At 39.0% G+C, this 16,535-nt stretch overlaps 1 long non-coding RNA gene across 2 annotated transcripts in view; it reads left to right on the forward strand.

The window, feature by feature from the left end:
- Positions 1-14,381: 14,381 nt before the first annotated feature.
- The window catches only part of LOC139084813 (uncharacterized), a 77,931-nt gene continuing 75,777 nt past the window's right edge, over positions 14,382-16,535 (forward strand). For both annotated transcript variants that reach the window (XR_011542591.1, XR_011542590.1), the window contains exon 1: positions 14,382-16,119. This is a non-coding gene — a long non-coding RNA (uncharacterized lncRNA). The remainder of the gene's footprint in view (positions 16,120-16,535) is intronic.

The raw sequence follows: 16,535 nt of genomic DNA on the forward strand, positions 1-16,535 counted from the left end.
GAGTTCTGTCAGAGAACATGAGGGAACACAGATGGATAGCAGAGCAAAGCAATGCATCCTTAGAGATGGGACCAAGTGTTTGGCTGGAATAATTTGAACAGCTGAGGACAAAAGTCCATGTGAATGAAGAGGAAAATCTCCCAATCTCATGCTAAAGATAGACAGGGTTATAGAGAAAGATTTTTGATGTTTAATTCTACTGCAGGATTACAGAAAATTCTCCTTACCAGCTTTTTGGTATTTATGTCACATATTATGTCAGATTCCTGGAACTTGTGACTAAAATAATTTTCTTTCAGGTGGTTCTAATCTTTAGCATGTGGGCATTGGATTAGTAGGTTGTACGGACTATAAATTCCCTGAGGAACTTGGTGAAAAAAATTAGTAAAATGATTTGTAAGCCTGAATTATTCTAACAGTTTGATCAAAATGGTATACTTGGTATGTCTGAGCAGAAATATTTACAATATCTTTTGATATGAGAAAGAGAGAAACAATGCCAATTGCATAAATTAAACTCTGGACTCCAAGCAAAGAATGGACCTTTTCCTGGCTTGCTCGTTGGCAGAATAACAGACTTCTTTTGGTTGATCCTACTTTGTGGTGGGTTGTTTCTAAATTCTATTCTTAGACCAGAGTTGAATGGAATGTATGATGGAGGCTTCCCCAATTTAATGAGTATTATTGTAAGGGAGAACCTGTTTTCTTCTCTAGAATTTGAAAATCCCAGTGGGTTGCAGAGGAGCTAGTGATGCAAAGGAGAGGGGATCATAGAAAAATCTTTCTGACTTTCTAGTAGCATTAGCAGTAGCAGCCAAATCAAGTTTCTGGCTTGGCAGTGACAGTGGACCATTTGCAAGTCGTTGCAACAAGACTGAATTTACAGGGTAGCAGTGGTAGCAACGCTAGAGGTGATGGTGGTTGCCCCAAGATTGAGTTCCTGGGGACAGTTGTGCAAGCCACAGTGTTCAGTGTTCTTTGGCAGCATTAGTGACTGCCTCACTGGATGAGTTTAGCAGCATGATTTTAGGCTTTGTTCCTTGCTATTAGCTCCAAGCCTGGCTTTCCACCCTTCACATTTATATTGTAAGCTGCCTAATGTCCTTTTAATAGATTCTTTTCACTTTGGTTCTGCTAAACTTTGGTTTGCTGCTTACAACTCAAAGCCTGACAGATACTTTTGGGGATCTTGTTAAAATACAATTCCATGGCCTAGACACAATCAATCAGAATATCTGGCATTTGGGCACAGAAATCTAACTTTTTAAGGATCTTGAATCAAACACAAATTTTTCTGTAGCAAGTGACAAAAAACTGAATTCAAACCAGTTTAAGAAAAAAAGAAATGTATTGACTTATATAATTTAAAAGTCTAGGGAGTAGATATTCAGACAGTACTGAATTCAGAGCTCAAACGATGTCTTCAGGATTTGGTCTCTATTTCCTGGTTTCGTCTTCTGTGGTGTTTTCTTTAGTCTCAAATTTCATGGGGTAGCAAGATGGTGGCAGCAGCTCCAGACCTTGCATCCTCTCAGCTGCGTTCTAGTAGACAGAGCATTTGTCTTTGTCCTGGAAGCCATGGTTATGGTGGAGATCCATGTCTGAAACCATTCCTGTGGCCGAGGGAATGTGAAGCTCCAATTAGTTGGCCTGAGTCTCCTGCCACCTCTGGAGCCCAGATCCTCTCAGGAATACACTTTTTCTTTTCATTTCACTGACAGTGTCAACTTTTTGTTAACCATCCTTTCTGAGGGCTGGTAGATATCCTCATGCTTGCAGTTAATTTGTATGCTCATTCACTCATTTATTCATGAATAGATGGAACACATGCTAGGCATTGGCTAGATAAAGGGGATTTAAAGTTGGTCCTTATTTTAAAAGAGCATGGATTTTAGTGGGGGAGACACATAAATAAACCAGTATTTAAATTCATTTGATTTATTCTTGAACAATTATCAAATGCTTGGCACTATTCTAGTGCTGGGGATACAGTAGTGAATAAAATAAAGTATTTGTCCTGATAGAGCTTACATTATGGTGGAATAAGACAGAAGATAAACCAATAAGCAAACAACTTAGGAGATAGTGATAACTACAATTGAAAATAGTCAGACAAGACCTCTCTGAGAGGGTGGCAGAGATGTGAAAGAAATGAGGGAGAGACCGTGTGGATATCCCCAGGGAAAAACATTCTAGGCAGAGGAAGCATCAGGTATAAGGTGCCTGAAGCAGGACCATGTTTGGCCAGTGTAGTTGGAGCAGAGTGTTGGGGAGAGTGTTGCAAATGAGTTTAAGGAGATAGAGGGGTCTAGATTATGTAGGGTCTTCTAAACCATTGTAATGCCTCTGATATGGGAGTAATTTGGGGATTCTGAGCAGAGAAGAGACATGATACAACTTGTTTTCAAAGAATCACTCTGTCTGTTGCATGAAAAGAGACAGGGAAGGAAGCTGGGAGACCAGTTGGGGGGCTGTTACATAATCCAGGTGTGAGAGAATGGGGCTGACCCAGTGTGATGAGGAGGAAGTGGCTGGATTGTGGATGTATTTTGAAGGCAGAGCTCACAAGATTCACTGATGGATTGATTGTGAAGTAAGAGAGAAAGAGAAGAGTCAAGGATGATTCTAAGGTTTTTGGCTTTAGCAAGAATAAAATTGCCATTTATTGAAAAGGGAAAAATTGCTAAAGGAGTTTGCTAAGCTGCCTATTAGACATTCAAGTGCGTGTGTTAAGTTGGTAGTTGGGTGTTCTAGTCTAGACAGGGTAGAGGTTTGGGCTAGGATACATATTTGGGCATGGTTATCCCTATAGGTGGTATTTAAAGCTATGAAAGTGATGATATCACCTAGAAAGTGAATAGACAGAGCTTAGGAAAGAGCACTCCAGGTTTTAGGCCTCAGGCTGATCAGGAGAAGCAGCAAAGGGGATGGAATAAGAGCTGCCAGTGAGATAGGAGGAGAACCAAGAAAAAGTGCTGCCTAGAAGCCAAGAGAAGAAAGTCTTCCAAGAAGGAAGGAATGATTAATTGTATCAAATGCTGCAACTGTGATAGACCAGTAAGATGAGGACTAAGAATTCACCATTTTTTATGCCATGTCAAAGACATTTGTGACTTTGTCAAGAGTTGTTTTGCTAGAATAGTCAAGATGAAAAGGCCAATTTAAATGTATTCCAGAGATAAAGGGAGAAGAGGAATGAGTGACAGTGAGTATCGACAATTTCTTGATGGCTCTTTGCTGCAAAGGAAAGCAGAGAAATGAGGAGGTGGCTAGAAGGGATGTGGGGTCAAACGAGGTCAGTGTGATGTGAGTATAAGTATAGTGTGCTCGGGGTCCTTTGGGACTACATAAAAATTTACCTGCAGTAGATGTAAGGATGGAGCTTAGAGGAATGTCCAGGAGCCATCAGTAATAGCAGATGAGGAGAACATTTTTCAAATGAGGGGTATGTTTGAAGATATGCCAGTGTGGTACAACACGAGATTTGGCAAACTGTATGTAATTTGGAATGGCTGAAAGGAAAGGCCACGAGGCAGATTGGTAGGATATTAAGCTAAAGGATAGTCAGCATTGTACCTTGAAGTGAATTTTACTTTTTGAGCTAAAGAGAACTTTTGAGATATTTTCAGTAATGGAGTAAAGTGATGAGATTTGCATTTTCCAAAGAGAAGCCTGGAAGCAGTATGGAAGATGGATTAAAGTGGGGGTAGACCGGCATCAAAGAGACAGGAGAGTCTTGCAGAAACCCAAGAGAAAAGTGACAAAGGACTGAATTTAGATGTGTCACTGAAATTGGAGGGAAAAGATATGCAAGATGTAAAGAAGATAGGATCTATCGGATTCTCTGTTTGGAGGTCAAGGTGTGGAATGAGCAAGGAAGAAAGGTAGCAGGACTTTCACTTCTTTTAGGTATCAGATGGTTGGTGGGTCATTAGCAGAGCTAAGGACTATAGGAGTAGTTTTTAAAATTCTATTTTAGTTTTGGATATGTTGAATTTAAGGGATATGTGGAAGATTTTAAGTTGAGAAATTTAGTGAGTTTGGAGTTCCAGAAAATGGTTTGGGTGGGAGATACAGATCTGGGAATCATGATACATAGGTGTTGGCTAAGTGATGGATTTGGATGAAGTCCATCAGAGAAAGGGTGTAGAGCAGAAGTTCTTAATCCGAAGTTCAGCTGCGCGTGGCTGGAGGAAAATGTCCAGCTGTGCTGATTCGTCCCACTGTAAATCTATGACCACACATTTAAGTGAGCCTTCCGTGGCAGCACAGCAATCTTCTTTCTCAAATCTCCAACAACCCTCTTCACTCCTCACACTCAGCTGATGACTTTGCACTTAATTAACTGAGGAAACAGGAACAATCACAGAAGAACTACTTCGCCTTCTCACCATCCAATCTCCCAGTTACTCTGTGTCTGTACCCACATGCTCTGCTTTTATTCCTGTTGCAACAGGCAAACTGCTCAAGCTCCTGTCTAACTCCAGGTATGCACTGGATCTCCTTCCCTCCCTTCTGCTCAAGGACTTCGCTCCTGCAATCATCCCTTTTCTCTTTTGCTTCATTGGTTTTCTCCTCTTTACTCATCACACCCATCTGCATGCTGTAATACGTCCCATCTGAAAAAGCTCTCTCGAGACTCCGCATTCCCATCCCACTACCCCCACCCCCCGTTTCTCTGCTCTCCTTCATAGCAGTACTCTTGGGAAGAGTTGTCTGTCATCAAACTCTCACCTCCCGTTATCTCTGGAACACACTCCAGTCGGGCTCTTGTCCTCTGATTCCACTAAAACCAATCTTATGCCTGGCAAAGATCTCTTTCTTGCCAAATTCAATAAACAGTTCTTAATCTTCATCTTACTCATCCTCTCAGTAGCCTGTGATACAGTTGATGACTCCCTCTTTCTTCAAACACTTTTTTGCTGTTGTTGGCTTCCAGAACCTCATATTTTCTTGGTTTTCTTATCTCACAGCTGCTTCCTTCTCAGTCTCCTTCACTGGGTCTTTCTATTCTTACTGAAATTGAAAGGGTGAAATACCCCAGAGCTGAGTCCTCAGCTTTCTCTTCTCTATTTGCTTTCCTTCCTAGGTGATCTCACCCAGAGTCATGGCTTTAAATAACATCTGGTCAAATATCCATTTCAGAGAGGTCTTTCTTCTCCATGACTCTCCTAAACTACTTTGTTGTTCTTCATGACAATTATCACTATTTGAAATCATATATATATTTAAAATTATTTGTTTATTGTCTGTCTTCCACACGAGAACAGGGATCTTGTCTATTTTGTTCTCTGTTGTATCCTAGGCAACTAGAACAGTGCCTGGCACATAATAGGCTCTTAAAAAATATTTAATAAATGTGTGTTCTCAAGAGGCTTCCATAGCTTTTTTCTTATTCCTAACTCCCCAAAGGGAAGAATCATTCATCTTCAGAGTAAAAACACATAAGAGCCAAAGAAAGACACCTGGGGAATATAGATATTTAAGAGCCAAGCAAGAAAAAAGATCCTGAAACGGAGATCAAGAATCAATAGAGAGAAAGAAAGGGGGGAAACGATGAGGCCAACATGAGGAAAATTTCAAGCTAAAGAGTTAAGATAAGGGCAGAAGAGCATTTAGGTTGGATAAGGAAAGGACAGGTGTGAGTTCATGTAGTAAATGAGAAACCTTTGTTATTCTGGGCGGTGGAAAGAGGAGCAAAGAAAAGCGTGAAATCCCAGTCTGGCAGATGAGACTGCTTGGAGGGAGAGGTGGTGCTGGAGGTGAGAGGTGGTGCTTAGAGGGAGAAGTGGAGTGCTGCTGTACCAAATACCTGAACGTGTGGAAGTAGTTTTGGCACTGGGCAATGGGTAGAGACTGGAAGAGTTGTGAGGTGCATGTGAGAAGTATGGACATTAAGGGAAATTCTGGTGAGAGCTCAGAAAGCAAGGAGGAGAGCTAGAGAGAAGCTCTAAGAGAATGCATAAATAATCATGAATAACATAATGTTGGTAGAAATAAGGACATTAAACACCATTCTGGTGATGCGTCACATGGAAATGAGTGACATGTTATTGGAAACTGGAGAAAAGGCTATCCTTGTCGTAAAGTGACCAGGCGCTTGGCTGAGTTGTGTTCATGGTCTAGCGTTTTGTGGAAGATAGGACTTGTAAGCAATGAAACTAGATGTTTAGCTGAGGAGATTTCTAAGCAAAGTGTTGAAAGAGTGGCTTGGTTCCTCGGGGCTGCTTATAGTAAAATGTGAGAGGAGAGAAATGAATTGAAGAAGGAATGGTTAATTCCAGAATCAAAATTGAAGGTTTAGAAAATTCTCAGCTATCCATTTTGCAAAAAATGAGACATAAGTTTATGTTGCTTTAGCTACCCGGTCTATGGTATTTTGGTACAGCATTCCCAGCAGACTAGGGCAGATTTTGGGAGCCAGTAGCTCCTCGAGAGGTGCAAGGTTCAGTGTGGCGTGCTAGTCACTTTTTCCCCTCTGGATTCAGCTCAGGGTTTTGCTCCGAATCAAAATGATCTGGGAACTGTTCTTCAAAAGATTGAGCCTCTCACTTGGCCCTTGCTAGGTAAATAATTGTGAAGGTAATTCACTTTTTTATTTCCAGAGGAGAGGAAGGTCTTCCGAGACAAAGGGGACACAGCCTGCTTGAAAGGCTGCTTGGCCTGGAAACGACTGCTTACTCTGCCTGACCCTGAAAGGAGAGTGTGGTGTATCTTGCTTTCCTGCTTCCAAGGGAGGTGTTTAAGCACAGAAATGTGGAAATGGGCAAGTAATTCAAGGGCCTCAGGCTAAGGCAGAGGTGCCAAGGCTACCCAGAGGTAGGAGTTTATGGGAGGCGGAAAGACATCCTGAGGACAAGTTTATACAAGAACGCTCAGGGAGGGACATAAAAGGAGGTGAGGCAAGAAGCCTCAAGATTAACTTGGCATCTTGCAAATGTTTTTCAGAAAATCCCCAACTAGGGGTTGTCAGAAAGCCTTCCTGTGCTGTCCACAGATGCTTGCACTTGCCCCAAACCTGCTTCCTTGCTGGATGTGCAACTCAAACCAGTCTTTAGAAACTCAGCTTTGGCAGCATTTGAAGTAAATCATTTCTTGCTTGGCACTTCCCCAGGGTAGGAGGGAGGACTCTCATGAGCAGGTGCTGGCATAGCTGATACAGAGCTGTGGCCCTTCTGGGTAAGATTTTGAGGAGAAAAACAGAGTGATTTCCTTCCTTCAGGCATTCTGCCATCCCATGAACAATTTTGGAGGTTCTGCTGAATAACCAGATTAAAGGCTCTATGCTCTATTTTACTTGTCCGTTGAGATATATAAAGCTTCTGAAGATAGTGATATCTTTCAGAGAAAAGTGCAGGTTTGTCAATCCACTGGACTATCATCCTTTAATTCCTTGTTACACTTTCCACTAGAGCAGCTAAGGATCCTACCTCTATTTGACATTTCTTTTGTTAAAAAAGCATTCATAGGTTCATGCTGCTAAAACCTGCAAGAGGCTATGCTTTTGCGAAAAGATGAGTATTATTTAGCCTTTATGAGGGATCTGCAAAATCCTTAATAAAGATAGGTATGTCCTACTGGCTAGGCTCCAAGAATAAAGCTAGAAACTTTAACAATATTACTATACATGTAGTTTTTACCAATGTGCCAATTTTTTTCCATGTGACTTGTTACCATTTGCAGGTATTTACTATTAATGCGCCTGCCGTACCTCGGTTTGATGAAGAGCAACTGTAGTTTGTTAATGCTTTTACTGACAAAAGTTATCTAGATAGCACCTTATCATGTGGAGGGCAATTAAACCCTGTTTAAGAAATATTACCTAGCAAAGCAAATTAAAAGTGGGAATGTTTGGACAGTCTTATAGCATCAAGAAGAATGACGTGCTTGCAGAATTTCTTCTTGTCACCTAATTGACAGGTTCTATTTGAAGTAGAAAGCTTTTTTAAAAATTTTTTTAAAATTTATTTTTTATTGTGGTAACATTGGTTTATAACATTATATAAATATCAGGTGTACATTGTTATATATTTCGATTTCTGTGTAGATTACATCATGTTCACCACCCAAAGACTAATTACAATCCATCACCACACGCATGTGCTGAAGTAGAAAGCTTTTCTGCTGGGTACCATATGGCATAATAGAGACAATGTGAATTCCAGAGAACTGATAAGATTGTGTGACATGTGTAAGAAATCTACCATTTATAAACATGATTTTGGCAGGAAATATATCAGTCAACTAAATAAAAGGCTATTCTTACTAAGTAGTCTGAGTCTCTTAATTCATGGTTCTCAGAATGTGGTCTCTGGACCAGCAGCATCAGCTTCACTTAGATACTCATTAGACATGCAGATTCTCAGGCCGCACTTAGACCTACTGAACAGAGACTCTAGGGCTGGGACCCAGCAACCTGCAGTTAATCGGTCCTCCAGGTAATTCTGATATATGCTACTTTGAAACCACTGTCTTGAACCCAAATCAGTACTGTGACCAACAGTACTTTTTCGGTTCCATAATTACCTAGGAGTCTTTATGTTGGGAGATCTTGAGACATCGAATGTGGACTGGTCAGATTTTCTATAGACAAAATGTTTTGTCTGGATGGCTAGGCAACTGACAATCATTTTCTCATTAATTCACTCATTCAACAAATATTTTCTGAATGCTTATAGTCTGGGCACTATACGAATAATAGTGAACAAGACAGAAAAGAGCTCTGTTTCACAAGATACCATCCTGGGCTGAATATTACATATTAATATAGATGTTGGGGCTGGCCCCTTGGCCAAGTGGTTGAGTTCACGAGCTCTGCTTCCATGGCCTGGGGTTTCACTGGTTCAGATCCTGGGTGCAGATCTAGTGCTGCTCGTTGAGCCATGCTGAGGTGGCATCCCATGTGCCACAACTAGAAGGACCCACAACAGAAATATACAACTCTGTACTGGGGGGCTTTGGGGAGAAGAAGGAAAAAAATATAGAGATGTTAATTTAGCACAGTGGCTCAAATTGCCTGTCAGTAGACTGTAGGGGGAAAGGTTTTTATAACAATCATCTCTCCCGATGGGTGAAAATTAGCTACTCCTTACAGGGAAGGAATTCTTCCTAGGTTTCACCCGATGATACGACAATGTTGTATTTACATTGAACCAACACAGCCAGGTGAAAAGTGAACAGTTCAATCAGTTGTTTCATTAAACAACCCCAAATAATTGGGTTTTACTCCACTAAATTGTCCAAACCAACCAGCAGTGTTGGGATTGTGTCAACTTAGCGTGAGTCTTCATTTATGTGGAAGGTTATGTCTGGAGATTTTAGGTGGAAAAACCACTGGTGGATGAAAAGGAAGACTTGGAACATAAATGATCCAGTTTGGTTACTGCCTGATTTTACTAGTTTTTTCTTAGCATTCCAGTTTATTTTGTAATATACACGGCCTACCTGTATGAAAAGGGATCAACCATGTTAACATTAAAAGTGATATGAAGAGAATTTAGGATCAATACCTAGCTTCATAAAATTTATTTGGTTGCTAGGAAGTAAATGACAATTCTAGTTCTCATCCAATTTAGTGATTTTCTTACAGGCAAAATATGAAGTAAAGCATATCTTAATTCTCTCTTCATTTCTTGAATTTATTAATATATATAGTAGGGTAATAACAGGCTTTAACAAAGACGCCACAGAATCTGAACTTGTTTATTCATATAAGGGAACTAAATCTTTTGATTTGTGTCACTGTGAATATCTTTGAAAGTGATTATTAAACACCAATTGCCATATGAGGTTTTTGTGAACATTTTGTATGTTAATCAGTCACTGTCAATCACTGTTAGAGGAAACTGTCAGGCTTACTGTCTGGCCGTGCACAGGGAAACCAGAAACACTTGTCTTAGAGTTTAGACCAACTCACTCTACTTTTTTTTCTGGGGCAGGAAAAAACAGGTATGGTTCCTAACTGAGAGTCCCAAACTCAAATGCTTTGAAGGTGCTAGACTGGTAGCATAAATGTATGAACAGGGCAGATCTATGAGACAAAAGGACGTGGTGGGGCTGTACCCGGGCATGTGTGTCTTGTCTACAAGTGGTTCAGCTTCAATTGTTTCAGTCATATCTTATGCATGGAGATATGTACTTGATTCATTTCTCAAAATTAGCAGATTAAAGGCCACAGAAGAAGGTGGAAGATCAGTGGTCTGGGTCCAGCTTTTGATCTTTAGTATCAAGATACTGGTCTCTCCAGGATTGATAGTTTGTGAACATATGTTAAACCACTAGAATGTGTTAATTTGAACTGTATGAAATTATCGTTTTTATAGGTAAAAAAATGGTTAGATATTGGCTATTCCATATGATTAAACTAAATATTTTCTATCGAGAACTAACAAAAACAGGACTCATATTCTTTTATCCTTTCCTCTGTTCTCTAAGGTAAAGAGGAGTTTTAAGTTTGTATGATTATTTGGTTTTTTTCTCTGTAAAGCCAAATTCTCCTCCGGTGGTCTTGGTTTAGTTATTCAAATATATTCAGTCATTCAAAAAGGTTTTTTTAGAAGTTGAGAATACAATTGTGAACAAGATACACTCCACACTTGCTCTTATGGTCCTTATTTAGCGTAGCCTTAGAGAAGTAAACAGGCGATTCTGTTATCATGAAATGCACTAAAGGAGGGTCAGGGTGCTGTGAGAATACTTAGGAGGAAGACATCTAACTTGAAACTAGGAATTCAGGAAGGTTTCTTGGAAGAAAGGACTTCTAAATTGAGAGTGGAAGGATCATTAAGAATTGGCCAGGCCAAGGGGAGGGACAAGAGATGGAGTAACATATGCAAAGCTGAAAGGGAATCTGACCATTTTTAGTGAACTATTAATGGTTCAGCTTGACCAGAGTATATAATGTGAGGAGCACAAAGTGAGTTTGGAGAAGTCTGGAGAGACCACAGTCCTGAAGGATCATTTATGCCAGGTTAAGGTATTCGGAGGTTATCCCATAGGCAATGGCTGCTTGTTGAAAGATTTAGAGAGAACAGGATGCAGTGTGATCAGATTTGAAATTTTACTAAAACCGCTTTGGAAAGAAAATTGGAGACTATTGTAGTAACAGTGGAAACAGAAAATAGTAACTTGAAATAGGCAATGGCAGGGCCTGGTGAGTAACTGTGATAGAAGGAATACACAGAGTTAAAGACAATTCACAAGTATCTGACTTAAAAAAATGTTTGTGACATTTAGTGGAGCTCAGAACTAAAGAAGAGGAGCAGGTTTGGAATGGAAGACTCTGAGTTTACTTTTGGACCTGATGAGTTTGAGTTGGTTTAGAAAATCCAAACTGAGAAGTTCAATAAATAATTAGATACACAGGAAAGACATTTGACAATGGAGCTAAAATTTAGAAGCTTATAGATGTAATAGAAGCCATGGGAGCAGATAGATTCATACGCTGGAGTATATGGAGTGAGAAAAGGCCCGAGCATGATCTTTGTAGAACAGAAAATTTAAGGGACAGGCAAAGGAAGAGAACTCTACAAAAGATATTGGGAGGAAGTAACCAGAGAGGTAGAAGGAAAATCAGAAGGATGTGTCCTAATAGAAGTCAGGGAAAGCATGCCCACCACAAAGGCTGTTGAGAGTACAAGTCAGACTGAAGTTGATCATATTTAGCAATAAAGAAGCCATTAGTGACCTGCTGATAGCAGTTTTGCTGGACTGGTAGGGTCAGAAACAAATTGAAGTGGTTAAGGAGTGGGTCTGAGTTGAGCAAAAGGAGATTGTGTGTAGACAGATCTTTAAGAAGTTTGGCTTTGAAGGAGAAAAAGGAATGTGATACTGAAGTAAGTTAGTTATTTTTAAAGGATGGTCTCCTCTTGATACGAAAGGGAGAAGGGTTTGAAGATACGTGAGTGATGGGAGATAGGTGAAAGGTTGAGGTTCCTAAGAAGGCTGGAGGGAGTGGGATCCAGAACACAGAGGAAGGGTTAGTCTTACACAGGAGGAACAGGAGGGAAGAATTCTGAAGCTTTGAGTTTTGTGATGGGAAGTTGAGAAGATTGCCAATCTAATGGATTTTATTTTCTTCATGAAGTAGGAGAAGTGGTCATCTACTGAACATGAGAAGCGGTTTGAAGTTGGGAGTTTGAGGAAAACAGAGGTTTGTAACAGATATTTGTGTACTGAAGAGAATTCACCCACATTAACACAAACAGAAGATCTGAACAGAACTTGTGGTGTTAATTAACATGAAAAGAGACAATGTGGCAACTACGCAAGCGTAACGTAGGAAATAGATCACTAAATAATAGTGAGTAAGAGATATAGGATAACAAAGGCTGAGGAGGAACCTAGTCCAGAAAACATATAATTAAAAGGAACAGAAAAAAATTCTCCATGAGCGTTTTGTACACAGAAGGATTTAATAAGAATATGAAATACGTATAGTAAGTTCTTAAATAGCAGAACGAAATGAAAAAGGAGGCCACAGAGCTAAGAAAGGAGGACCAACACCATATAGAACTAATTCATCTGGTAGGGTAATGAACAGATTAGACATGGCTTAAAACTGAGTTATTCACACGGAGGAAAGGCTTAATAGAATCAACACGAAAAATACATTGAAACAATTAGACAGAGACAAAGCTGCTATAGCAGTAGAATAATTGGAACCCTTAAAGTAGAAAACCCAACAAATAGCATGTAAAATGTATTCGTAAATATCATATAGAAATATAGAATATACATACAGAATATGTCTATATTTTTAATGTATAGTAAGATTCAGTCAGAAGACAATGATAGGAAGAAAATATAACCCAAGAATGTAATACCCAGACAAATTGTCATTCATGTGTAACGGTAATGGAAGTTATTACTAAACACTCAAGAACTCAGTGAATACAGCACATGTGAAGCCTCAGTGAAAAACAAAAGGACTATTTGATGAAATACTGATAATCAAAGAATAAATAAAAATATAGAACTCAGGAATGGTAAAAGAACAAGCAGTGATTATTGGATCAGTTTAGCTATTGATCTAAGGTTTAACAACCATGGGAATTAAGGCTATGAAGCAAATGAAAGAAAGCGTAAAAATAGCCAACCAAAATGAGGATGTGGGAGGAAGTGAAAGCTTGCTGATTTTCTTATCTTGCTTAGGAAGGAGTCAATTGATAATGTCTATACTAAACATTCAAGTTTAATCATTATTTAATGATTTAAACTGTTTACATTTTATAACTTTTTTCCATAAACCTTAGAGAGATATTTTAGGAAAGAACATATTTTACAGTGATAAAAACATTTAGCTAAAGTTCAGCAATTATTTTAGTGCACTTCAGTTTCTTTTTCTTTTTTTAAGATTTCATGCTTTTTATGAAAATGTAGCATGTATACTGTGATTCTTTTTTAATAAATTTTAATCGATCTGCTTATCTGTCATTTATCTAATTAATATGTCTACATGTATTTATGCATTTTGAGATATCTAGGATGAATGTCATATTTTTGGAATAATGGTCACAACAAAAAAATGGTTATTTTCAGATGGCAAGATTTGAGGATGATTATTTTACTTTCTCCTTTATACTTTTTGTATTATATAAATTCCTTTAATAAGCATTCTTTAAAAAATTGACATCTACTCATTTTAAAAATTAAGTTTATAGAAAAGCACAATAAAAGAACAAAATCACCTACCACCTGGAAATAGTTATTATTTTGTTACATATCCTTCCAGAACTGTTCCCTGAATATACATACATGGTCACACACACACACACTTTTTTTAAAACAAATTAAGATCATATTGTTTGCACAATTTTTTAATGTGTTCTCTGGTATATTGTGGACATCTTTTTTTTTTTTTTTAGTTGCTTTTGAGACTTCTATTTCTTTTTTTTATTTTATTTTATTTTATTATTATTATTTTTTATTAATGTTATGATAGATTACAAGCTTGTGAGATTTCAGTTGTACATTTTTGTTAGTCATGTTGTGGGTACACCACTTCCCCCTTCGTACCCTCCCCCCACCCCCCCTTTTCCCTGGTAACCACCGATCAGATCTCCTTCTCAATATACTAATTTCCACCTATGAGTGGAGTCATATAGAGATCGTCTTTCTCTGACTGACTTATTTCGCTTAACATAATGCCCTCGAGGTCCATCCACGTTGTTGTGAATGGGCCAATTTCGTCTTTTTTTATGGCTGAGTAGTATTCCATTGTGTGTATATATATATATATTGTGGACATCTTTTAATGTCAATAAATATAGATCCACACCATAATTTTAAGTAAAATTTTATTGTTTATCCAGTCTTTCGTTTGTTTTACCAGTTTCCTAAAGAGAGACGTTTAAAATGTTCAATAGTTCTCATTTTTATAAAAACAATTCTAGGTGAACAGCTCATTCATGTATATTTCCACACTTATTTAATTATTTATTAAGGTAAGTTCCTAAAAGTAGAATTTCTGGATTTAAATTTACATGCTTTGTGGGGAGGGGGAAGGAAGCAAATTGTGTTTGTGTGTGTGTGTGCGTGTGTGTAAACAGACATCAAGCAGTGTGCTGCCCAGACTTTCCCGCTAAAGAGAGAGAGTCAGCATGCACCTCCTGGGGTCTGAGAGTATGTCTCCAAATGCCCAGCTGCAAGTGTGAGTTGTTTTTGATTTTCATATTTTATCTTAAAAATTCATACTGATTTTTGCACTCTATTTTTAAAAACTATACATGTAATGTCTTATGCCTCTAGATCTTTGAGTGAATTAACGTTCCAAGAAAGTGTGTCAAGAATATCCTGTTGCTCATGTAACTCCCATTACACTGCCCTGTTCTCTGTTTGAAAAGCACATAAAAGGGATAAATCAACAAAAGCTGATTGTTAGTCAAGGAACAATTGTCAACCAAGCATTGTGCGAGATGTGGGGAATTACTAAGAAGTTGAGAACTTTAGTCCTTGCCTTTGACTAGCCTCCAATTTACGTTTCCCTTGAACAAGCTCATCAAAGAATTACGCTGGACCTGATAGCTGACTGGGCTAAGGTCTGTGATGAATTTGCTTGGCAGGACCGAAAGTCCCTATGGCATTCGTTGCGCACTTCCAGGGGCTTGCTAATGTGTTTGCTGTGTTCTCTGAGGCATCGTCATTAGCCTCTGTAGCATGGTAGAGTCTTGGGAAGAGGATCAGGTACCCTGCTGGCAAGAGGGCAGTGTAATGAAGATAGGAGTTTATAGGCTTTCACATTTGGGTCAAGTACAGTACAGAAAATGTAAATGAACTCAATCCTAAATTAACCAGGATGTCCAATTCAGGAAACTTTTTGATACACGTGATCTTATGCACTTCAAGCTAAGGAAAGTGAAGAAAATGGCAATAGGAAAGGCTCTTACCAGGGATATGAAAGTCACATTCCAAGCCAGTTCTGTCTGTTGCTGTTCCACTTCTGTGTCTCCATCCTCTTTTCCTTACAGCGACCCTGATGCCTAGCAAAGTCCCAAGAACAACGTAGGTGGGTGCTTGCTGAATAAATAGATGTCTGCTCCGAATAATGAATCAAAGGCGTTATAGCATTTGGCACTTACTAAAAGAACTAAGGCATGCTCCTTAGTTTTAAGAAGACCTTTAACACTGAAATAGAGAATGTTTGCTTGTGGACCTTGAGCAAAACCAGAGTTTTTTTTCATCTTCTGAGCTGTGTCTCCCTGTAGCTTGGTCCCACGTTTTTGCCGTTGCTCTCCTTGGGGCTGGCTGTAGATGGTCTCTGGCAGGGAGGGTACCCTATGTCTGTCCTTTTTCGTCCTGACCCCACACTGGGACCCCTGACCTTTGCCTAGCTTTCTTGCTTATGTGCTGCTTTGGAAGCTCCTGACTTTGGACTCGGTGTTCTCCTGGGACAATTCTGATTTTTTTTCTGTTCTGTGCACACTTCATTCCTCAAGAAGGAGGCGCCTGTCCTCTTGCTCTGACCTGAAGCCTTGTAAGGTCATCGGAATGACTCTCCCTTACTCATGCTCCCATCAAGATAGAAGAACCGGACATCCTGATTCTGAAATATCTTTGCCCAGAGTATCATCCAAGCCTGAGCAGAAGAGCTGGCAGGGCACAGAGTCACACTGACGTGCAGTAAGTTACACTGACTGTGACTTGTTTTATTTATTTATTTAAATGAATGGAATTGGATTCATCATAGTCCTTGGTTCATAAAATACTATTGTCACTGTTTCATAAATGGCTTTTTAATTTATTTTTATTGTTTATACTTTTAATAGTGTATGAACAATGAATGCACTACCTGCTCAAGAACTAACATATTACCAATAAAATATCTATATAGTTGTGTATTTCTTTTCTGTTTACTTATTTTTTAATTTCTCCTTTTGATAACAATGAGACCTTTGGCAGCTGTGAGGTGAGGCGGATATCTTTACTTAAATATAATCTAGTTTACAAAAAAAAAAAAAAAAATTTCCTCCAGGTGCCAAACTTCCAGGTGCGGCCGTTCACGGAAACTGTTTCATGAGTTGTATAATGGAGATCTA

Source organism: Equus przewalskii, chromosome 7 (genome assembly GCF_037783145.1).
Source record: "Equus przewalskii isolate Varuska chromosome 7, EquPr2, whole genome shotgun sequence".
Classification (NCBI taxonomy): Eukaryota; Metazoa; Chordata; class Mammalia; order Perissodactyla; family Equidae; genus Equus; species Equus przewalskii.